The following is a 24,545-nucleotide window of genomic DNA, read 5'->3' as shown; positions in this document are numbered from 1 at the left end:
CAAGTGCATCCAGGTCCCTGAGCAAAAGCAATTCCACGAATGGGTTTGCTTTTCCTGAGGCAGGAGTAGCCCAGACTGTTTTACCCAGCATGTTTCTTACGTGCACTACAGGAACTTTATCCCCTTCTACAGTGCGTAACAGGTTTGATTGGGCAGGTCCAGCTCGGTTGGCAGATCCCCTGGTATTGACTAACCAGGTGGCCTTTGCCAAATGTGTATCCCAATTTTTGAATGTCCCAGCACCCATTGCTTTCAGAGTAGTCTTTAACAGTCCATTGTATCGTTCAACTTTTCCAGAGGCTGGTGCATGATAGGGGATGTGATACACCCACTCAATACCATGTTCTTTGGCCCAAGTGTCTATAAGGTTGTTTCGGAAATGAGTCCCGTTGTCTGACTCAGTTCTCTCTGGGGTGCCATGTCGCCATAGGACTTGCTTTTCAAGGCCCAGGATAGTGTTCCGGGCGGTGGCATGGGGCACAGGATATGTTTCCAGCCATCCGGTGGTTGCTTCCACCATTGTAAGTACGTGGCGCTTGCCGTTGCGGGTTTGAGGGAGTGTGATGTAATCAATCTATCAGGCCTCTCCATATTTATATTTCAGCCATCGTCCTCCATACCAAAGAGGCTTTGACCGTTTGGCTTGCTTGATTGCAGCACGTTTCACAATCATGAATAACCGGTGCTATAGTGTCCATGGTCAGGTCCACCCCTCGATCACGAGCCCATCTGTATGTTGCATCTCTACCTTGATGGCCTGAGGAGTCATGGGCCCATCGGGCTATAAATAATTCACCTTTATGTTGCCAGTCCAGGTCCACCTGAGCCACTTCAATCTTAGCAGCCTGATCCACCTGCTGGTTGTCCTGATGTTCTTCAGTAGCCCGATTCTTGGGCACATGAGCATCTACGTGGCGTACCTTTACAACCAGGTTCTCTACCCGGGCAGCAATATCTTGCCACAATGCCGCAGCCCAGATGGGTTTGCCCCTGCGCTGCCAGTTGTTCTGCTTCCATTGCTGTAACCACCCCCACAGGGCATTTGCTACCATCCATGAAACAGTATAGAGATAGAGAACTGGCCACTTTTCTCGTTCAGCAATATCTAAAGCCAGCTGAATGGCTTTCACTTCTGCAAACTGACTCGATTCACCTTCTCCCTCAGCAGCCTCTGCAACTCGTCGTGTAGGACTCCATACAGCAGCTTTCCATCTCCGATGCTTTCCCACAATACGACAGGACCCATCAGTGAACAAGGCATATTTCTTCTCATTTTCCGGTAGCTTGTTGTACAGTGGGGCTTCTTCAGCACGGACCACCTCCTCCTCTGGTGATATCCCAAAGTATTTGCCTTCTGGCCAGTCCATAATCACTTCCAAGATCCCTGGGCGACTGGGGTTTCCTATTCGAGCCCGCTGAGTAATCAGTGCAACCCACTTGCTCCATGTAGCATCAGTTGCATGATGTGTAGAGGGGACCCTTCCTTTGAACATCCAGCCTAGTACCGGCAGTCGGGGTGCCAGGAGGAGCTGCGCTTCAGTACCGACCACTTCCGAAGCAGATCGAACTCCTTCATATGCTGCCAATATTTCCTTTTCAGTTGGAGTATAGCGGGCCTCAGATCCTCTGTATCCCCGACTCCAAAACCCCAGGGGTCGACCTCGAGTTTCCCCAGGTTCTTTCTGCCAGAGGCTCCAGGTGGGACCATTCTCCTCGGCTGCGGTGTAGAGCACATTCTTTACATCTGGTCCTGTTCGGACTGGCCCAAGGGCTACTGCATGAACTATTTCCTGCTTAATTTGTTCAAAGGCTTGTCGTTGCTCGGGGCCCCATTCAAAAGCATTCTTCTTACGGGTTACTTGGTAGAGCGAGTTTACAATCAGACTGTAATTTGGAATATGCGTTCTCCAAACCCCCACGACACCTAGGAAAGTTTGTGTTTCTTTTTTGCTAGTTGGTGGAGACATAGCTGTTATTTTGTTGATCACATCCATTGGGATTTGACGACGTCCATCTTGCCATTTTATTCCTAAAAACTGGATCTCTCGTGCAGGTCCTTTAACTTTATTTTGTTTTATGGCAAAACCGGCCTTCAGAAGGATTTGGACTATTTTCTTCCCTTTCTCAAAAACTTCTTCTGCATTGTCACCCCACACAATGATGTCATCGATGTACTGCAGGTGTTCAGGAGCTTCCCCCTGCTCCAGCGCAGACTGGATCAGTCCATGGCAAATGGTAGGGCTATGTTTCCACCCCTGGGGCAGCCGATTCCAAGTATATTGGACTCCCCTCCAAGTGAAAGCAAACTGTGGCCTGCACTGTGCTGCTAGAGGGATGGAGAAAAATGCATTAGCGATATCAATTGTGGCATACCACTTGGCTGCCTTTGATTCCAGTTCATACTGGAGCTCTAGCATGTCCGGCACTGCAGCACTCAGTGGTGGCGTGACTTCGTTCAGGCCACGATAGTCCACTGTTAGTCTCCACTCACCATTAGACTTGCGCACTGGCCATATGGGACTATTAAAAGGTGAATGAGTCTTGCTGATCACTCCTTGGCTCTCCAGTTGACGAATTAGCTTATGGATGGGAATCAGGGAGTCTCGGTTGGTGCGATATTGCCGCCGGTGCACAGTTGTGGTAGCGATAGGCGCTTGCTGTTCTTCAACCCTCAGCAACCCCACAACAGAAGGGTCCTCTGAGACACCGGGCAAGGTAGACAACTGTTTAATGTCCTCTGTCTCTAAGGCAGCTATGCCAAAAGCCCAGCGGAACCCTTTTGGGTCCTTGAAATATCCTCTTCTAAGATAGTCTATGCCAAGGATGCACGGAGCATCTGGGCCAGTCACAATGCAGTGCTTTTGCCACTCATTTCCGGTTAGACTCACTTCAGCCTCCAATACAGTTAACTGCTGGGATCCCCCCGTCACACCATAAATACAGATGGGCTCTGGCCCTTTATAGCTTGATGGCATTAGAGTACATTGTGCACCGGTGTCTACCAAAGCCTTATACTTCTGTGCGTCTGACGTGCCAGGCCATCGAATCCACACAGTCCAATAAACTCGATTGTCCCTTTCCTCCCCCTGGCTGGAGGCAGGGCCCCTCTAGTCCTGGTCAGAATCTTCGTTTCTGTGTTTAAAGGACTGCCTGCTGGAAGTTGGAGCAGCAAACATTTCAGAGAACTCCTTTTTCCCGATTGTTTTCTTTTGCAACTCACGTACCCGTGCCTCTAGGGTCGCAGTAGATTTTCCATCCCATTTTCTCATGTCCTCTCCATGGTCACGTAGGTAAAACCACAGGGTGGCGCGGGGTGTGTGCCCACCATATTGTCTTCCTTGCACAGATGAACGTTTACCCCTAATAGCTGAGACACTGGTTTGTACAGGTGGGGAGGAAAATAATCTCTCTTCAAGTTGGTGGACCTCTTCAAACAGTTTCCCCAAAGTATTTTCCTTTAGCTGGTGGACACTGGTTTGTTCAGGTGGAGGGGAAGATAAATTCTCTTTAAGTTGGTGGACCTCTTCAGAAAGTTTCTCCAAAGTATTCTCTTTTAGCTGGTGGAACTCTTCAGAGAGTTTCTCCACAGCCGAGACACAGGCCTGTAGGGAAGAGGAGAGATTTCCTTCATACTGCCGGAGTATTTTAGCCACTTCATTCACTGTGGGTTCCTGATCCTCTTTCCAGGTTAGTATTGCCAATGAGCTGGCATATGATGATGGTGCACTCCGTACAAACTTCCGCCACATGGGTCATGTACACTGGACTTCATCTGGATCTGTGGATGTTTGTGCGTCATCTAGGTCCTTATAAATTACTTCCCGTATGGCTAATTCCCTCAGGTACTGAATTCCCTTCTCCATGGTGGTCCATTTGCCTGGTAGACATACAAGTTCTTCCTTGAAGGGATACCTTTCCTGCACAGCTGACAGGAGACGCTTCCAGAGGCTGCAAGAGCGTGTTCCATCTCCAATTGCTTTGTCAATGCATGCGTCCCTAGCAAGGGATCCCAGCCGCCTGGCTTCCTTGCCCTCTAATTCCACACAATTGGCTCCGGTGTCCCAGCACCGGAGCAGCCAGGTGACAAGCTGCTCACCTATACAGCGACCAAAATCTTTACGCACATCTCGTAGCTCACGCTGGTATAGAGTCCGGGTAGTTACTGTTGATTTTTCGACATCCTCATCCTCATCTTCATCCTCCTGCACCTTTGATGGCCCAGCCTCGTCTTCTCTATGCCCAGACCTAGCAGAAGACTGTCTGCGTTCTAAACGACCTGAGTTTCTATACCATTTTTTCACCTTGTCTACAGGGGCAACTTGCACTGCTACAGCTCGTTTCTCTAATCCAGACACAGGGTCTGCCACAGGGGTTGGAATACCCTCTGCGGGGTCAACTTGCACTGCTACAGCTCGTTTCTCTGACCCAGACACAGGAGTGGGAGCAGCTGCAGGAGCTGGAGCTGCTGCAGGGGCTGGAGTGGCTGCGGGAGCTGGAGCTGGAGCGGCTGCAGGAGCTGGAGCGGCTGCAGGAGCTGGAGGGGCTGCAGGAGCTGGAGCTGGAGCGGCTGCAGGAGCTGGAGCGGCTGCAGGAGCTGGAACTGGAGCGGCTGCAGGGTCTGTCGCTAGGTTGATAGTAGCATCAATTGCAGCTCGATAGGCACAAGCCAGACCCCAGCACGCTACAGTGATTTGTGTCACTTTGGAACTGCCAGAGTCATGACACCTTTTTTTCAAGCATTCTGCCAGCTTTTTAGGATTTTGCAGTTGTTCAGGGGTGAATGTCCAAAACACTGGAGGTGACCACTGCTCTAGAAACCTGCCCATATCCTCCCACACTCCCTGCCACTCGCAACTATCCCGCCTCAAGGCAGATCTCCGGATGAGATTCCTAAGTAGTTGTTTAACCTTAAACAAAACCTGAAGCGCATTCAGGAGACATAACAACAAGAACATGCTGGTCTGAGTATCCCAAGGATATCCAAAATCTTGAAGAGCTATCGTGACTAGCCTGGAGGAGAAGAGGGTGGTGAAGGAGAAAGGGAGAGTGAACAGGTAGGGAAACATGTCTTCCCCTGTCCCCTCCACAGATTGGCTCCCTAAAGAAAAAAGGCAATAGGTGTAATTGCTAATAGTTTCCGAGATATGGTTTCCAAAGTATAGAGTCGACGTCAGTGCTGAGTACAAATACCAGGTTAGAGTCATGACCAGAAATCTCAGCATTTCATAAGCCATTGTTACACCGCACAGTACCATAACAATCTTAAACCAGGGCCCGGAAAGGACAAACAGTGCGACAGGGAGCACATAGAGAAAGTAACGTGCTATAAAATTTGGAAATTTGGAAAACAGGCACAGCAGACTGGAGATTAAGGCAATCAACATCGTGACTAGCAACTATTAAGCAGGTCCAATACTTATACCAATTTTAGTTTAACACACTCTGGTCAAATCTGTCGATATCTCAACCCTTCGAGCCCCATGCTGGGCACCAAAAGGACTGTTGTGGTTTAACCCGGCTGGCAGCTAAACACCACACAGCCGTTCGCTCACCCTCCCCCCTCCCTCTCTGGGATGGGGGAGAGAAACAGGAAAGTGAAGCCGGTGAGTTGAGATAAAGACAGTTTATTAAGACAGGAATATAATAATAACAATAATAATAATAGTGATAATGATAATAGTATTATGTAATTATGTAATAATAGTGATAATGATAATAATATTATCACCCCACAACCAGTCCCTGGAATTCACCCGTGTTTCTTATTAAAAAGAAAAGCGGGAAATGGCGATTACTTCACGATTTACATCAAATAAGCAATGCAATGGAGGACATGGGAGCTCCCCAGCCCAGCTTACCTTCTCCTGCTATGATCCCTCGCAATTGGAATATCTTGATTATCGATTTAAAGGACTGCTTCTTTACTATTCCGCTTCACCCTGCTGATGCTCCTCGATTCGCGTTCTCTGTCCCAAAAATCAATAAGACCGAACCAATGGATAGGTATCATTGGACTGTGCTGCCTCAAGGGATGAAAAACTCCCCAACAATTTGCCAGACATACATAGCAGGAGCACTATGCCCCGTACGCAAACAATTCCCGCACGTATACATCTATCATTATATGGACGACATATTGCTGCTCGGCTGCGGGATCGACTGTGGAACGGATGCCCCTAGGTGCACCCCGAGCATTTTCCTCGGAGGGGTCTCCACTCTCAGCCGCTCACCGCGGGAGTAGACAAGGACCTCCTGAAGCCGCGGACAAATTATTTTAAGTGATATTTTCTTGTGGTATGAATGAGAAGTGCAAGAGGCCTCTTCGCGTGATTGTGTGATTGTGCTGTGAGAGTGAGAAGCAGCATCGCTGCAAAGCAACATCCCTAGCGCTTAGTGGCTTGTTGACTGATGTAGATTCTAGTAGGCACGCTACTTTACAATCGTAATTCTGCATGTGATTTTCACCCTGTTGCTTATTGTACCTTGCTTATTGCATTGTGTGCGGTGATTGATAGAAAAATCTATAGAAAGCATTTGGTTGGTTGAAAATAAAAAAGGGGGAATTGTGGGAAAGGAATTCGCAGGTGGCTTCGCGCTGTTTCACATGTCCCTGAATTAGAGATAATGAGGAAACAAGAGGTAGAACCAAAAACTTGAGCAAGGTCGAGATAAAGTAAATTGGCTACAGTGTTAAAGAGGAGCTTTGGGCAGTGGCCAATTGCTGGCTGGCTCGAGGCACGTGTCTGAGGGTCTCTAACCAATTGTAAGACAGATTCGGGCACGTGGACAGCGCGTGGGGCTATGGGGAAAGTATATGTAGCAATGAAAAAGGGCAATAAAGGTCTCCTGTTCAAGAGCCATTAGGAGTCCGTGTCTTTCATCCCTTCATTTAATGTCAGTATCTATAGCATGTGAAGGGTGTACACAAAACTGATTTCATCATCCCTGAAATCCCCTAGGGTGCATGATTAGAGTCTTACAATGATGCAGGAACTCTGCGATTCAAGTTGAAATACTGATTTCTTTATGCCATTTTCTCTCATTAGAATCCTTCCCTTGCACGAGTGAATACTGAAGAAGTAAAATGAGAACTGGTAAGAGTTTTTATCTTTCACAAAGACTTAAATGGGTGCTGTCATTCCAAAACAAGCTATATGCATTAATTGCTTGTGGATTTATCTACTTCAGATCATAGTCTTAATGATCTCTAGAGGGAAATTTTTGCTCTGGTATGGCAGAAGCAGTGCATGTTGGTAGGAGGAACTATTGGAGGAACAATATATAAAGCGACAAAGGCAGTTGAGCATAATGGTATCAGTGAGGATTAGGTATCTGTATGCCTCTGTATTTTCTGCTTCACATGTCAGAATGTTTATTCGCTCAACTGTGCTACAGCTTCTTGGTCTCACGACCTTCATTACTTACTGTGCCTGACTTCTCAAAGGGTAGTAGGGCCCATGTGTTATTGAACAGCTGCTTTGTGGACTGCAACAGGGACCTTTCCCTATAAAACACTGCCCATTTCATACTTGCTTGTGTAACCTGCAGTCATTGTTGGGAAAAACGTCATCTAAAGATGTTTGGGAAGTCTGTAGCTTTCCAGAGTGAGCTGGGCCACGTCTGAGCATAAAAGCTGTCTTTTATTTCTTTGGGTTACTGTCTGCTTGTTCATAGATACAGCACAAGGTATTCAGTGATAAGCCTTAAAACTGTGATCAGAAAACATTTATTTGAGAGTATTCTGTATGTTTTCAGATAGGACCAGTCAGGTTGGTGAGCCACTTTTTTGTTCCAGAAACACAAGCTCACCTTACCAGCCTGTAAGGCTTTTGTCAGGTGTGTACGCTCTGGAGTGCACCAGTTCAGCTCCAAGGTGTCTAATGTCCCATTGGGGCACAGTACAAAGGCCACAGAGCATGTTTGGCTGTTCCTTTGGAGTTTCCTCTGTAGTGACTACTGACGCTACTGACACTTGCAGCAGTGAGAACTTCCAGTTCAATGCTTGGGTTAATCAGTGCTAATAATATCCTGAGGTTTGATCGCTGCAGATGTTTTCATATATTCTTCTGATAAAAACACTACTGTGTGATCACTGAGTCCTTGTTTTGTTGTTTTGTTTTTTTCTTCTCCTAGAATGCCTTGGAGGCAGAGTTCTCAAAGCAAATTGACATGCTGACTCTTGAGATGCCAGAACCCAACAAACTCCAGTTCACCTGAAGTGGCTTGAATGGAAGATTTCTTTTCCAATTTTCTATTTACTTGCACTAGTTTGGACTTGAAGGCACGCATGACACGGACTCCTGATGGCTCTTCAACAGCAGGACCTTTATTGCCATTTTTCACCACTACATATACTTTCCCCGTAGCCCCACACGCTGTCCACGCGCCCGAATCTGTCTTACAATTGGTTAGAGACCCTCAGACACGCGCCTTGAGCCAGCCAGCAGTTGGCTACTGCCCAAAACTCATCTTTAACACTGTAGCCAATTTACTTTATCTCGTCCTTGCTCAAGTTTTTGGTTCTACCGCTGTTTTCTTCATAATCTCTAACTCAGGGACGTGTGAAACAGCGCGAAGCCACCTGCGAATTCCTTTCCCACAAAACAGCACAAAGCTCCCTGCGAATTCTTCTCCCACAATTCCCCCTTTTTTATTTTCAATCAACCAAACGCTTTCTACAGATTTTTCTATCAATCACCGCACACAATGCAATAAGCAAGGTACAATAAGCAACAGGGTGAAAATCACATGCAGAATTACGATTGTAAAGTAGCGTGCCTACTAGAATCTACATCAGTCAACAAGCCACTAAGCGCTAGGGATGTTGCTTTGCAGCGATGCTGCTTCTCACTCACACAGCACAATCACACAATCACGCGAAGAGGCCTCTTGCACTTCTCATTCATACCACAAGAAAATATCACTTAAAATAATTTGTCCGCGGCTTCAGGAGGTCCTTGTCTACTCCCGCGGTGAGCGGCTGAGAGTGGAGACCCCTCCGAGGAAAAATGCTCGGGGTGCACCTAGGGGCGTCCGTTCCACAGTCGATCCCACAGCCGAGCAGAGCGGCTCCTGGCGCAAGGAAGGATGCTATTATAATTTGTATAATGACAGCAAAGAGATGCATTGCAATAAGGAGCAAGTGTGGTGTTGACCTTTTTTTTTTTTTTTTTTTTTTTTCCAAGCAATTAAACCTTACACATGCTGTTGCTGTTACACATCCCAGGATATCTAATTCCTGTGGCTCTAGGGGCGCTTGAGATAAGTAGACAGTCCAGTCTTTGTCATCCGCCGGGTTCCCCACCAGACGTGTTGTAGACGGGTCGTTTCATTGGCTCCACCAGAGCCAGGAACCTCCTCCCATCTAACATTTAGTGCACTGCTGTATTAATCAGCTCCAGATTATCACCGAATGGGTCACCCACAGTCTGGGCTGGACTGAGACCCAGGAGGCGCCAAAGGTGCAGAGGCGGACAAGGATGATGGTCCCAACCATGGTTGCACGCCACGAGCCGGCACCCATCGTGGTCCTTGCCCTGTGGAAACACAAGCGTACCCTCGCCCCCAGGTTATTAAGGGATATAGTCCTTCCCACCCCCCAGTATCCAGATTTCTCATCATAACCATCGCTTTTCCTGTTGGAACGGACGTTAGTCCAGATTCCATTGATTTAAAATGCTTAATTATAGGTGGTATTTCTTCGTATTGAAAAGGTAGTGTCAAATGATTCATGACATACACCACTTTGTTTAATCTATTCTGCGGGGTCTCCTGTGTCTCCCCCTTTTACCGTTTTGCCAATAAGTCCTTTAATGTGCGGTGAACACATTCTACTATTGCTTGTCCTGTGGATGAGTGTGGGATGCCTGTCTTGTGAGTGATACCCCAGCTATGGAAAAAAACCCGCATAGAGCGGCTTGCATAAGCCAGGCCATTATCAGTTTTTATTTCTTTAGGGATTTCAAAGGCGGCAAAGGCCGCACGGAAATGCACCTGTACGTGACGGCTTGTTTCGCCCGTCATCGCAGAGGCCCAGAGCGCGTGCGAAAAAGAATCTATGGACACGTGAATGTATTTTAGCCTCCCGAACTCGGGAACGTGAGTAACGTCAGTTTGCCAAAGCTGAAGAGAAGAGAGGCCCCTAGGATTAACTGTAGTCAGTGGGCCTGGTCGTTGCTGACAATCTGGGCAGGTCTGTACTATGAGCTTAGCATCTCCTATGGGGATGGCAAACTGTTTGGACAATGCCTTTGCAGCCTGGTAGAAGAATTGATGTGATAAATGAGCCTGGGACAATGTATTTGGCACTGGGACTTGCAATGCAATGTTAATCAATTATTCGGCCTGGGCATTTCCTTCTGCAAAGAATCCCGGGAGTGTCGTATGATTTCTAATGTGGATCATGCAATAAGGGTGGGTATGGTGCTCTACAAGAAATAATAACTCTTTAAATTTTAAGAATAGTGCTTCGTTCTGGATGTGTTTGATCTGAGATCTTTCAATTCGTTGTGCTACTCCTACTGCATAATGTGAATCAGACACAATATTTAGTGGAGCCTGGTCCCATTGCTTGAACGCCATTACTACCGCATGTAATTCTACTATCTGAGGGGAGCCCTGTATTGTTTCTATCACATGTTGCCAGTGGCCTCCTTGTTCCCACGTGACTACAGCTTTCCCCGTTCTCCCTGACCCGTCTGTAAATACTGTTTGTCCTTGGACTGGGTGCCATCGATATAGCGGCTCGTCCTCAGCGTGTACATTATTATAAAAGGTAAGCATTTTATGAGACGAGAGATGTATATCAAGTTGACCATTGAAACCCGAAAGGGCTGATTGTAGCTCTAAGCTATTCTGGAGGCACCAATCAAGGTAGTCTTTAACTATCGGAATGATAATGGATTTTGGCTCTTCTCCGGCCATTTCTATAATTCGTTCTCTTCCCTTCCTAATCAAATCCGAAAACATTTCAATGCGGGTGGCAAGTGTCTTTGTTGGATGGTCGGGTAGAAACACCCATTCTAATAGCAGCAACGGGTCTGTTGCGTTGGAGTCCCATTGCGCAATAATAGCTAAAGGTTGTGGATTCTGGTTGCATATGTAGAGCTGAATGGGTAAACTTTCTGCTCGCCGCTGGCATTGTTGGGCAAAGATCTTCTCCTCTATACAGTTTAGTGCCACCCTGACTTCATTAGTCAGCCGGCGGGGAGCATTAATATTAGTGTCCCCTTTTAACAACTCGAACAGGGGTGCTAGTGTATGGTTGCCAATTCCGCATTGCGTCCTTATACAATTTATATTGCCTATAAGCTTCTGGACATCATTGAGCGTGCGAATTTCCCTTGTAATGGCTACGTTTTAGGGTTGAATACTTTGCTGCAGTATCTTCCAGCCTAAATATTTCCAAGGCACCTCCATTTGAATTTTCTCCAGTGCGATTTGTAATCCCCATGTCTGGAACTCCTGCCATAGAACAGGCAGTACTTCTTGCGTTAAGTTGCCTGTCGGACTGGAGAGCAATATGTCGTCCATATAATGATAGATGTATACGTGCGGGAATTGTTTGCGTATGGGGCGTAGCGCTTCTGCTATGTATGTTTGGCAAATTGTTGGGGAGTTTTTCATCCCTTGAGGCAGCACAGTCCAATGATACCTATCCATTGGTTCGGTCTTATTGATTTTTGGGACAGAGAACGCGAATCGAGGAGCATCAGCAGGGTGAAGCGGAATAGTAAAGAAGCAGTCCTTTAAATCGATAATCAAGATATTCCAATTGCGAGGGATCATAGCAGGAGAAGGTAAGCCGGGCTGGGGAGCTCCCATATCCTCCATTGCATTGTTTATTTGATATAAATCGTGAAGTAATCACCATTTCCCGCTTTTCCTTTTAATAAGAAACACGGGTGAATTCCAGGGACTGGTTGTGGGGTGTCCTGGTTCCAGTTAGGACAGAGTTAATTTTCCTCATAGTAGCTGGTAGGGTGCTATGTTTTGGATTAGGATGAGAAGAGCGCTGATAACATGCTGATGTTTTAATTGTTGCAGAGCAGTGCTTACACCAGGCCAAGGACTTTTCAGCTTCTCGCTCTGTCCTGACAGCGAGCAGGCTAGGGGTGCAGCAGGAGCTGGGAGGGGACAGACCCAGGACAGCTGACCCAAACTGGCCAAAGGGGTATTCCATACCATCTGACGTCATGCTAAACAATATATAGGGGTGGCTGGCCGGGGTGGGGGGGCGGCTTCTCGGGGATAGGCTGGGCATCGGTCAGCGGGTGGTGAGCAATTGCATTGTGCATCACTTGTTTCTTACACATTATTATTATTAATACTATTATCATTATCACTATTATTATTGTTATTATTATATTCCTGTCTTAATAAACTGTCTTTATCTCAACTCACCGGCTTCACTTTCCCTTTTCTCTCCCCCATCCCAGAGAGGGAGGGGGGAGGGTGAGCGAACGGCTGTGTGGTGTTTAGCTGCCAGCCGGGTTAAACCACAACATGGGGGTAATGTGTCCCAATTGTAACTGTTCTTGGACAAGTTCTTGGAGAGCAGAGACCTTTTCCACAGGGAGCGGCCATTGAGTCACCCACACAGGATTATTAGTCCTCCAGGTGAGTCTCACGCGTGATCATTTGTCAATGGCCGCTATTGAAAATTTTCCGGAAAGCTCAGGGTGAACTCGCCCTGTTCCATCACATCCCTTCCCAGGAGACTGACAAGTATGAGGGCAGCATACGGCCAGACGTTATACAGCGAGCCTTCATGAGTCTTAATGGTAAGCATATACCGGCTCTGAAAAGTATCAGAGACACCACCGACTCCCACAAGGCCTTTTGTGGTGGAATCTAAAGGCCAACTTTTGGGCCAGTCGTGAAGAGCAATTACCGTGACATCTGCCCCGGTATCCATTAATACGGTTTTTTGTGCGCTCAAGAGGACAGCCTTTGGGTGATGAAGTGTTAGGGTCAGTGTAGGTCTCTTGATGGTGATGGCCGAGGCCCAAAAAACTGATGGGCGTCCCGTCGATCCAAACTCCGCGCTGTGTCGGTCGCATGTCTCTGCTTGTGGAACTATGGCTTTAAACAGTATTAACTGTGCAATTGTAGTCCCCTTGGGAATGAGCATTGGAGGAGAAGGAGTCCATGCCATTGCTTGTATTATTCCTTCATAATCAGCATCGATTACTCCAGGCAGTACAAAAAGACAAAAAGTACAAAAAGTGTGGTGCTAAACCGTCCTAGCAAGAGGGCGCTGCATCCCTTCCCTATTGGTCCCTTTACGTTTAGAGGTATTCTGCGGACCCGAGTGTCCCAAAGGGTGCAGCTCGTTGCTGTGGAGACATCCAATCCGGCGCTTCCTCGGGTTCTGGCTGTGAGGGAATCCACGGTGACGTAGTGGACGGGATCGCTGGAGCAGTGGGCGGCTGCGGTCGCAGCCCGGTAGTCGTCATCGCCCAGGGCGGTGACTTCCGCGAGGACGGCCCGCCCACGACGGAGGGCCGGGGCACTTGTGTCGTCGCGCGGCCCCGCCCCGCGCTCTGCTTCCCGTTTCCCTGCCGCGGTTGTAAAGGTCGTCCCTCTGCATCATGCGTCGAACGGCACTGGCTAGCCCAGTGCCATCCCGTGCCGCACCGTGGGCAAACAGTGGGAGGGGCAGAGTTACCGCGTTCCCCCCCCGCTCCTCGCTGTGGGCATTCGGTGGCAAAATGTCCTGTGGCTCGATAGCGAAAACACTGTTTACCCCCAGTTTTAAGCGCAGCAGAAAAAGCTCCGGCCAAGGCGGCAGCGTGATGTTCTATGGATCCGACTCGATTGCATGCCTCTATCATTTGTACCAGTGTAGTATTAGCAGGCAGGGCTTGGAGTATTTTCTTACAGTCTGTGTTTGCATTTTCCACTGCCAGTTTTAGTATAAGGGCCTCTTTGGCCTCGCGGTTGTCAATTTGTTTGTCCAAAGCGTCTCGCAATCTATCAATGAATTGCATATAAGGCTCTGTTGCCTAATGCTGGTAAATGATGGCTCGGCTTTTCCAACTTCAGGCAACTTCAGCATAGCCTGGAGGGCCAGAGACAAGGACTGCCGCAGGATGGCATCGTCGAGCCTAGCCTGCAATCTCGGATCAAGTAACGGCTCGGTCCCCATCAACTGTGGGATCCCGGCTCCCCGGAAGGGGTCGCCAGGCTGCCGTTCTATGTTACCCAGTGTAGCGGGTTTACGTGGCAAGGTTTCGGTAGAAAGGGGGCCATAGGGGTGGCTTCTGTGAAAAGAATCTAGAAGCTGCCCCATGTTTGGTAAGGGTCCCACTGCTGACCAGAGCTGAGCCAATAAGTGATGTTGTTTTGCGCATCTCTAAGAGCATATTTAAGACAGGGGAAAAGCACGCTGCACCACACACACCAGCTGAGAGAGTGAGAGGAGTGAGGAACAGCCTTGCAGGTGCCAAGGTCAGTGAAGAAGGAGGGGGAGAGGTGCTCCAGGCAGAAGTCCCCTGCGGCCTGTGGTGAGGACCATGGTGAAGCAGGCTGTCCCCCTGCAGCCCATGGAGTACCACAGTGGAGCAGGGTTCCACGCTGCAGCCCGTGGAGGAGACCACGGTGGAGCAGGTGGACCTGCACCGACGGAGACTGGGGCCTGTGGAAGACCCCTGCCAGAGCAGATTCCGGGCCAGACCTGTTCCTGTGGAGAGGAGACCACGCAGGAGCAGGTAACCTGGCAGGAGCTGCTGCCCGTGGGGGATCCAGGTTGGAGCAGTTTGCTCCTGAGGGATGGACCCCGTGGTACGGACCCATATCTGGAGCAGTTCTTGAAGAGCTGCTGCCTGTGGGCAGCCCGCGCCGGATCAGTTCAGCAAGGACTGCATCCCGTGGGAGGGACCCCACAGCACAGGGGACAAGAGTGACCGAGAAGGAGCGGCGGAAAAGAAGCGCTGTAGACTGACCATAACCCCTGTTATAAATGACTGAGTCCCAAATAGGATTACAATCAAAGTTTACAATTTATTAAATGAATAGAGGCAAGCAAACAGCGCTGGGTGCGCCGGGAGTCTCTGCTCCACCAGGACGCACACCTGTTACGTAAGGCGGCTGGTTTTTATGCTCCTAGGCTAATACATATTTATTACTACTTCTAGAAGAGGCAGGGTTATTATAATTGGTTTCCCGAATCCAAAGTCCTCCCAGGTGCGCCTGCTTATCAGTCTCTGTTAGTCTCTCGGGGGCCGCTCGGACAGGGAGGCTCATATTCTTCCTCCTTATCTAGTGGTCTCTTGGCTGGATGTCAGAAGTTACTGCATGTCCGTGCAGAGTCAGCAGTTTTTCTCTGAAGAAATCCCTTTGTTCTCTTCTCACCTAAACCCAGGCCTCAATGTTAACCCTTCAAATCCCTTAGTGTGGGAATAGAAATGTTGTTTTTGCAGTGTTACATTGTTTAGAAGGAAGGAATGTGGTATTGAGATATGCTTACAGTGATAAGAAAGCTCAGCAGGTGACCTCCTAAAATGCAGACAACCAGACTCCTTAGAGCAATCAGGTGAAAATCACTATGTTAAGTCAAGCCAGATAAGGGGAGAAAACATTACCACCTCAAAAACAGGCCGGCAACTGAAGGCCAGGCATTGCCTGTGAAGCATCAGATAGATTGTGAACCTGGATTACCCACTCCAGTGGGGAAACAGGGGAGGGTCCTGTCATCAAAAAGTACATAAACTGTGTTTTGGAACCAGTAGGTTCCTGCTTGTGGGACGCCCGCCATTGCAATCGCGAATAAATTACTACTTCACTGAGATCCTTGCCTGAGCCTAAGTTATTGGCTACGGAGTGTTTCTCACACAAGAAAAGACTGCCTGGGGAAATGAGGCCTGTAAGTCTCTCTTTGCTATTCCCTTCCTTGCGTGATAGCAATATCAGGGCTCCCCCTGCATTCTCCACAGCTATAGGTAACCATACAGCTTGCCTCTCACGGCAGGGTGTGAGTGCTACCCGGCATCTGGGAGAATTTGCCTTGTAGCTTCTCAGGTTCCCTCTTCAGTTTCTCCCGCTACTAATAGATCGTCCACATATTGCAATAATTTGACCCTCCCTAGGTAACGTGAAATCTTGTAAAATCTTTTCTAAAGTTTGTCCAAATAGATTTGGTGACTCTGTAAACCCCTGTGGTAGCACAGTCCATCTTAATTGTTGTTTTCGTCCCGTTTTGGGGTCCTCCCACTCGAAGGCAAAATAATCTCTGGATCTCTCATCCAGAGGGCAGTGTGGGAATAGAAATGTTGTTTTTGCAGTGTTACATTGTATAGAAGGAAGGAATGTGGTATTGAGATATGCTTACAGTGATAAGAAAGCTCAGCAGGTGACCTCCTAAAATGCAGACAACCAGACTCCTTAGAGCAATCAGGTTAAAATCACTATGTTAAGTCAAGCCAGATAAGGGGAGAAAACATTACCATCTCAAAAACAGGCCGGCAACTGAAGGCCAGGCATTGTCTGTGAAGCATCAGGTAGATTGTGAACCTGGATTACCCACTCCAGTGGGGAAACAGGGGAGGGTCCTGTCATCAAAAAGTATATAAACTGTGTTTTGGAACTAGTGGGTGCGCTCTCCTGCTTGTGGGGCGCCCGCCATTGCAATCGCGAATAAATTACTACTTCACTGAGATCCACGCCTGAGCCTAAGTTATTGGCTACAGAGTGTTTCTCACAGCAGGCCCTAAATGCATCTTTCAGATCTATTACACTATACCACGTATGTTTGGGAGATATACGACCCAATAAAGTATAATAATATAAATATAAATAAATAATGTTTTGCCCTCGGGGGGAACCGCTTCCCTTATTCCCTGTATGATTAATGTTCTCAAATCCCTCATATTCTGTCTTCCTTGGGGTTGTTGATGATCCCAGTGGGGATCCACGTTTGGCCATTTTTGGTCTCCCGGGGGTCCTGCCTGATTCTGTCTCTCCCACATTCTCATTCCAGCTTGCCTAATCATTCCTTTTTCCTCGACAGTAAATAAGATCCCTAAAATGGACTGTATTTCTTCCCAGGTATAAGTATTGGGACCTAGGAATTGGTCCAGTTTTTCAGCTACTCCGAGGGGGTCATCTAATAAGGCCCCCATTTCTTTCTTGAAATTCCTTACATCTGTGGTATTTAAGGGGACTGCCACAAACCCAATGCCTCCCTGATTGCCTCCGAGGGGTACCTCTCTTAAGGGATACAGAGAAGCTCCCTCAGATGTGGCAGTCCTACTTCTTGTACATGCAGCCGGAGGTCGGTCTAATTCCGGTGCTGTCGGTGGTAGAGATACCACAGCTGCTGGAGGTGGGGCCACTGCCGGAGGTGGATTGTTAGAATATAGAGGTGGTAAATTATCTAATGGCTCCCATTTATCATCTTTTTCTTTTTCCCGTTTTTCTTCTCCTTCTTCAAACTCCTCCTCTGTTTTTAGTGTAAATACTGAGGCTGGAAAAGGACGTGAAGTCCTGATCCATAATCCTGCATAATCACTTTCCTCCTGGCTAAAAGGTTCCTTTGAATTAACATGTAGATTTAAAGCCTGGCAAACCCAGTCTTCAAAAGATCCGAAAATAGGCCAAAAGACATGTGGTCTTAAAGGCTCCTTCGGCCATTCTATCATACAATACTGAATCATTTTTAATTTACTTTTTCCTTTTCCGGGGCCCCTATCGTTCCAATTTCTGATCATTATCCCTAATGGACTTTCTGGTGGTATGTCTGGTAATCTGCTCCCTTTTCTCTGGTCCCGGGTCTTCGACTTTGTCTGACCCATCTAGGATTCAGGACCTATCACCCACCCACGAATCCTATAGGAATCGCTTCGGTCCTTCAGTGGCCAAGTCCCTCGCGGGAGATTGGAACCGCGGTTAGAAGACCTCCACAATCACTTCGGAACTACGTTCCGTCTCAGTCACACTCTCACACACACACAGGCAACGGAATCCCACCCAACCGAACGGTATACGCCTTAAATACTTACGACTCCGTCGTCTTCGTTCGGATCTTCGCGCGCAGAATTACGGGCAAAATATAGTGCTGCAGCCGGGAAAGGGAGCTCATAAAAAAATCTAAATCGTTGCTTGCCCTTATTCAGGTTCAAGATGGCATTAGCCCCGACCCGACTCGAACAGGAGCCACCAAATGGTGGGGGCGCCCCTCCTAGATCAAGTCAGAATTCAGGAACCAAGACCATCCCGGACGAGCCCCCAATTGTTATAAATGACTGAGTCCCAAATAGGATTACAATCAAAGTTTACAATTTATTAAACGAATAGAGGCAAGCAAACAGCGCTGGGTGTGCCGGGAGTCTCTGCTCCACCAGGATGCACACCTGTTATGTAAGGCGGCTGGTTTTTATGCTCCTAGGCCAATACATATTCATTACTACTTCTAGAAGAGGCAGGGTTATTATAATTGGTTTCCCGAATCCAAAGTCCTCCCAGGGGCGCCTGCTTATCAGTCTCTGTTAGTCTCTCGGGGGCCGCTCGGACGGGGAGGCTCATATTCTTCCTCCTTATCTAGTGGTCTCTTGGCCGGCTGTCAGAAGTTACTGCACGTCCGTGCAGAGTCAGCAGTTTTTCTCTGAAGAAATCCCTTTGTTCTCTTATCACCTAAACCCAGGCCTCAATGTTAACCCTTCAAATCCCTTAGTGGCACAAATTGCTGGACCATTCCTTACACCCCCGTTCCCCTGCACCGCTCAGGGGGAAGAGGTGGAAGAGGGTGGATGGGGGGGAAGGTGTTTTTGGTTTCTTTCCTTTGTTTCTCACTTCTCTAGGTTGTTAGTAATAGGCAATAAATCTCACTGTCTCCCTATGCTGAGTCTGTTTTGCCCCTCACGATAATTACCGTGTGACCTCCTCGTCCTTATCTCAACCCTTGAGCCCTTTTCATCATATTTTCTCCCTGTTCCACTTTGAGGAGGGGGAGTGAGAGAGCGGTTGTGGTGGAGCTCAATGGCAAATTGGAAAAGGCATGACCAGATAATAGTAAGATGGGATACCCCGTCAAAATATGGGTGAATGTGACAGAGGGTTATGTACCACAATCTGTCATGTTTGATGCTTGTGAGGTGTTAGCTTGCGGAGATTTAAATGCCCAACGACAACTGAGCAGAGAGAACAAATAACTGGGAGAGGCCCAACAGCCAGATTGAGAATAGCTGTATGGAAACGATCCTCTATTGCCATCAGAGAAAGGGAGAAACTCAAAGAGAAAACAGGAGGCCCTCTTTGAAATGCGGCAGTTCAAACATTTGAGATTGAAACAGGGTATGGGGATGTGAATGCCTGGATAGAATGGGTCAAATATACTGTCCAGAGTCTCAACCATAGCAATTGCTATGCTTGTGCCTCGGGACGACCAATTGCCCAGATAGTGCCCTGCCCATTGGGGTGGACCAAGGATTCCCAGGGAATGCGATGTATGATTGCATTGTACCAAGAAAAGACTGCCTGGGGAAATGAGGCCTGTAAGTCTCTCTCTTTGCTGTTCCCTTCCTCGCGTGATAGCCATATCAGGGTTCCCCCTGCATTCTCTACAGCTATAGGTAACCATACAGCTTGCCTCTCACGGCAGGGTGTGAGTGCTACCCAGCATCTGGGAGAATTTGCCTTGTGCACGAGGACCTTGAATGCTACCAAGGACTTGATGGGAAACTGCTCAAGACTTGAGATCCCCAGGGCAGATCTCTGGTGGTACTGTGGAGGGAAGATCTTACGGTCCACCCTGCCATCTAATTGGGGAGGCACTTGTGCACTTGTTCAATTAGCTATACCCTTCACCCTGGCATTTGAAAGAGAAACATCACAAATACCCAGAAGAAGTAAAAGAAGCTTAGGAGTATCATTCGATGATAGAGCGTACATAGATTCTATTGGGGTGCCTACAGGAGTTCCTGATGAACATAAAGCCAGGAATCAAATTGCTGCAGGGTTTGAGTCACCGTTCTGGTGGGTAACAATCAATAAGAATGTGGATTGGATTACTTATATTTATTATAATCAGCAGAGATTCATAAATTATACAAGGGATGCGATAAGAGGAATCGCTGAACAACTAGATGCCACCAGCAAAATGGCTTAGGAAAACAGAATAGCATTAGATATGATGCTTGCGGAGAAAGGAGGTGTGTGTGTGTGTGATACTGAGCAACCATTGTTGCACTTCTATACCCGACAATACTGCCCCGGATGGCACAGTAACTGAGCACTGCAAGGGTTTACCACCCTTGCCAGTGAATTGGCAGAAAAATTAGGCATATTTACATCCTTGATCGTAGTAGCAGGAGTTTTGACAGCCGTTGGTTGTTGCATTATCCCCTGTGTAAAAGGACTACTACAGTGGTTAACTGAAACTGCACTATTGAAACAAATGACCACGAAGCCACCACCTTACTCAGATAAGGTGATGATATTAGAGGAGATGGAAAGCAAAGAAGGTGAAGAAGAGGAAGATATCTACCAAATTACACCTTAGAGAAAAATTTTGCAAAAATCAACAAATTATAAAAAGAGAAAAGGGTGGAGTTGTGGGAATAGAAATGTTGTTTTTGCAGTGTTACATTGTTTAGAAGGAAGGAATGTGGTATTGAGATATGCTTACAGTGATAAGAAAGCTCAGCAGGTGACCTCGTAAAATGCAGACAACCAGACTCCTTAGAACAATTAGGTGAAAATCACGGTGTTAAGTCAAGTCAGATAAGTGAAGAAACATTACCACTTCAAACAGTAAAAAAGTCAAAAGAAATTTGAAATTTAACAGGCCGGCAACTGAAGGCCATGCATTGCCTGTGAAGCGTCAGATAGATTGTGAACCTGGATTACCCACTCCAGTGGGGAAACAGGGGAGGGTCCTGTCATCAAAAAGTACATAAACTGTGTTTTGAAACCAGTAGGTTCCTGCTTGTGGGACGCCCGCCATTGCAATCGCGAATAAATTACTACTTCACTGAGATCCTCGCCTGAGCCTAGGTTATTGGCTACGGAGTGTTTCTCACAGGAGGACTTTGGATTCGGGAAAACAATTATAATAACCTCGCCTCTTTTAGAAGTAGTAATAAATATGTATTAGCATAGGAGTATAAAAAATTAGCCGCCTTACGTAATGGGTGTGCGTCCCGGTGGAGCAGAGCTTCACTTCTAGAACTTTCTACTTCTCTAGCTTGTTAGTAATAGGCAATAAATCTTACTATGTCCCTATGCTGAGTCTGTTTTGCCCCTCACGATAATTACTGTGTGACCTCCTCGCCCTTATCTCAACCCTTGAGCCCTTTTCATCATATTTTCTCCCTGTTCCACTTTGAGGAGGGGGAGTGAGAGAGCGGTTGTAGTGGAGCTCGGCCACCCACCGGAGTAAAACCACCACACCTAGGGCAGCTAATTCACACCCTTCTTTCCATTTTTGCTCCCACAGTAATTTTTGTGTTGGCGTTAAAATCATCCTGGCTATCTGAGGGCAGTCGTATGGCACCAACAATTGACCAGTCATAACATTTTTTTAACAATGACTGAGTAAATGGTGCGTGTAATCCATATGGAGTCACAGTCTTTCTTAATTCTTTAATTAGGTCCCATTGGAAGGCATTATATTCATTTGGACTGTTGGGTCACACCTGCACCGGGAAAGCTATTCCTACCGGGTCCCCGTCCTTTAGCGCTTCCCGGCGCACCAGCTCCCATCGTTCCCGCGGGTCGAAAGCTCGGGCCCCCAGGGAGGCATTATCAGGGGTAGGCAAGGCAGGAGCCGAGGCGGTCAGCAGGGAGGGGCTCTGCGGCAGCGGTCCGCGGCCCTCTTCCTTGTCATCCCCCAGGTCTATCAAATTGCACCGCTCTGGTGACCTTGCAGGCTCTGATCTCGGTTCGGCTGCTGTTATTGCCTGGGCAGCGGCATTCTGTACTTCCTTTTCTGCCTGCCACGATCTTAACGTCTCAGTCACCAGCCACCACGTAGTCATCGCCTCAGCAGCATTAGTATCCCCACTGGACACTGCTTCCCATACTTTTTTCCCAGCTTGGTCCCAGGTTTTTACATCAAATACTGTGGAAGCCATTGAGGGGAGTCCTTGTTTTCACAAAAATTTCAATAATAGCTTTATCTTAAATGGATCATATTTTACTCCCCCTGTCTATTAGGAGTTGCGCTAGTAGTTCCACTATAGCCTCTTCCTCTGCCGAAAGGCTAGCTCCCATGATTAATGCCCAGCTGCTCACCTGTCCTTCAGGTGATGTCCCAGGGCTGAAGCTGCAGTCCAGCTGCAAGCTTGACTTGTTTGGCTGGGTTCCCTTCAGACGCTCATGCAGCGCTGCTCCTCCCCTATCACATCAGGGTCACCATTTGAAGGGATGCAAGACACGGACTCCTGATAGCTCTTGAACAGGAGACCTTTATTGCCCTTTTTCACTACTACATATACTTTCCCCCTAGCCCCACACACCTGAATTGGTCATACAATTGGTTAGAGACCCTCAGACACGCGCCTCGAGCCAGCCAACAACTGGCCACTGCCCAAAGCTCATCTTTAACACTGTAGCCAATTTACTTTATCTTGACCTTGCTGAAGTTTTTTGTTTCTACGGCTTGTTTTCTCATTATCTCTAATTCAGGGACATGTGAAACAGCGCGATGCCACCTGCAAATTCCTTTCCCACAATTAAAAGCCTATTATCAGTTTGGTTTGGACAATCAGATATTTTTCAGAAGTTTGCTATGACCTAATGCCTAAAGAAATATTTGTATCTATTTTCCAAAACTACCAATTGAGGAAGTAGATTTTAAACATATCCAGGAATGAAGTTACCAGAGCACAACAAGCCTTTAGTAGTGTGCAAGCATTAACCTTCCTCCTTCATTTTGTCTGCACCAGCAGCAAGGCATCAGGGCTCTCTCCCCATCTCCACTGACAGAGAGTTGGGGGGGGGGGGGGGGGGGGCGCGCAGAGGCGGAATTGCAGGAACCTAATCCAATTTGAACATCCTGTTTTGCTCGAGAGGAGGCAGCTGCCTCTTGGGGTAAGATGGATTTAAAAGAGTATCACTCCCCCCCCCCCCCGCTTCATCCTTTTGTTCTAGGAGGGAGACAGCAGTATTTGTATAAAGGAGAAATTAGGTTACAGGAAGGGGTGCTGGTGCTGAGGAGCAGGAACTCTGTGCAAGGGCTGAGGAGGTAAAGGGTGATCCAGCAGACAGGTCCCCAGTTCACAACACAAAATACATGATTCATCTTAGAATTTCTACGTGAGTTTGGACAAGTCCCTTTGTTTCTCTGGACCTCTACTCCCTATTTATAAAACTAGAATAAATCCTTCACCTCTCAGAGGTTACCTGTCTTATGGACTGTGGGGTGCTCAGATGAGGAGGTAACGGTGGCAATAGCAGGTAACTCAAGTACAATTGCAACCATTTAGTTTACCGTTTTTATTTACTGTAGCCAAAACCCACTCAAATATCCGCTCCAGTTTTTGCCAAATCTCACTTGAATGACAGAGAAAATCCTTAATACTCATCTGTAAAAGTAGTGACGATCTTCCAAGGGAGACCAGAAATACTCGGGCTGAATCGTCCCAAGTATCTCAGGCAGTGATATACACACATCACACAAAGCCAAAGACATCTGTTTCACGGATTTACCGTTTCTCCATGATTTCTTTAAGCCATTAAGTTGTTTACAGAACCACCCTCAACTGAAAGTCTTTTGTAACACGGGTTCTTCTCATTTGAAATGAGTAAAACCCTTTTTATAAAAGGTGCTTCAGAGAGCGGCCTGATGAGGTGTGTACCCAGCACCCTCAAGAGAAATCAAGGAAGAGGATGGAGCAGCCAGTACTCATACAAGCTACAGTACTTGACTTGCTTAGGGAGAAGACTACATTTGGGTATTTCTTCATAATTTTTACAACGTTGCTCAGAGCTTTAACCTCTGCAGTGTGCTGTGTCTGCCATATTGACAGCCTGATTTACTAATGTAAACTAATTAGGACATGTGAAATCTAAAAACTTTTGTTATACTAAGGAATTACATTTTCTTCTAAATTTTTAACTTCTGGCTAATTCATCTTGATACTGGGCTCAACTAGCCTTTTTCTTCAGGTCACATTCCTAGACATTTTGTTAGAGCAAAGTTTGCCTGGCAAACACTTTTTTTGGGCTTTGATTAATCAATATATAGCTTAAGTGAAGTCTTTTGTTTACACCACTCATTAATAGATCTATAGATAGATCTTTATCTATTGAAACATGCAACAATTTCCTTTATATTTTTGAAGCCCATTGAAATTAATCTGACTGCAAATATAAAAGAACAGTGAAAAAATAATTACAGGAGTTAAATCAAGGTAGTACTCAAGTTTCTTCTTCAAAGGCACAATTTCTTCCTGCATTTCAGCCAGTTTCTGTGGACAGAACAAGTATTATATTCCATAGTCTTACATGTAAAGAGATGTAAATCAGTGAAACACATTTAGAATTATCTACAGCATTTCAGAATTCACTGATATTAGAGTTCTTGTGATCCTTCTCAAAATGTATGG

The 24,545-nt window shown here is 47.1% G+C and overlaps 1 long non-coding RNA gene across 7 annotated transcripts in view; it reads right to left on the bottom strand.

The window, feature by feature from the left end:
- Positions 1 to 24,545, bottom strand: part of LOC310888819 — a 61,656-nt gene that overhangs the window by 29,406 nt on the left and 7,705 nt on the right. For 6 of the 7 annotated variants that reach the window (XR_014576180.1, XR_014576181.1, XR_014576182.1 and 3 more), the window contains one exon: positions 18,000 to 24,407. This is a non-coding gene — a long non-coding RNA (uncharacterized lncRNA). Of the gene's footprint in view, positions 1 to 14,979; positions 15,355 to 17,999; positions 24,408 to 24,545 lie in introns of those variants that run through there. The other variant, XR_014576185.1, reaches the window with a different exon arrangement.

The sequence above is a fragment of the Anser anser genome (assembly GCF_964211835.1).
Source record: "Anser anser genome assembly, contig: SUPER_W_unloc_1, whole genome shotgun sequence".
NCBI classification, from domain to species: Eukaryota; Metazoa; Chordata; class Aves; order Anseriformes; family Anatidae; genus Anser; species Anser anser.
Note: the sequence above shows the minus strand (reverse complement) of the source record. Positions and strands in the feature narration are given on the sequence as shown.